Below are 248 nucleotides of genomic sequence, written 5' to 3'. Positions count from 1 at the left end.
AATAGCTTCGTCTTCGTAATCGAAGTAGTGATTTTCTCCTGTGACATTAGCTACTATCTCATCATCTTCCAAGATTTCTATGCCCAAATTTTGCTCATCATCACCTCTTGCCCGATGTTTGAATTATAACATTATACACTATATCTCAAATCTGTACCAATGTCAACCGTTAAATTTTATCTGAATATGTATTTTCTTTAAGCCGCGGAAGTATGGCATAGCATGACTGCATAGGCGGCAATAATTTC

This window comes from Dendroctonus ponderosae, unplaced genomic scaffold (genome assembly GCF_020466585.1).
Source record: "Dendroctonus ponderosae isolate FM_Combo_2020 unplaced genomic scaffold, Dpon_F_20191213v2 Dpon_F_20191213_6, whole genome shotgun sequence".
Lineage (NCBI taxonomy): Eukaryota > Metazoa > Arthropoda > Insecta > Coleoptera > Curculionidae > Dendroctonus > Dendroctonus ponderosae.
Note: the sequence above shows the minus strand (reverse complement) of the source record.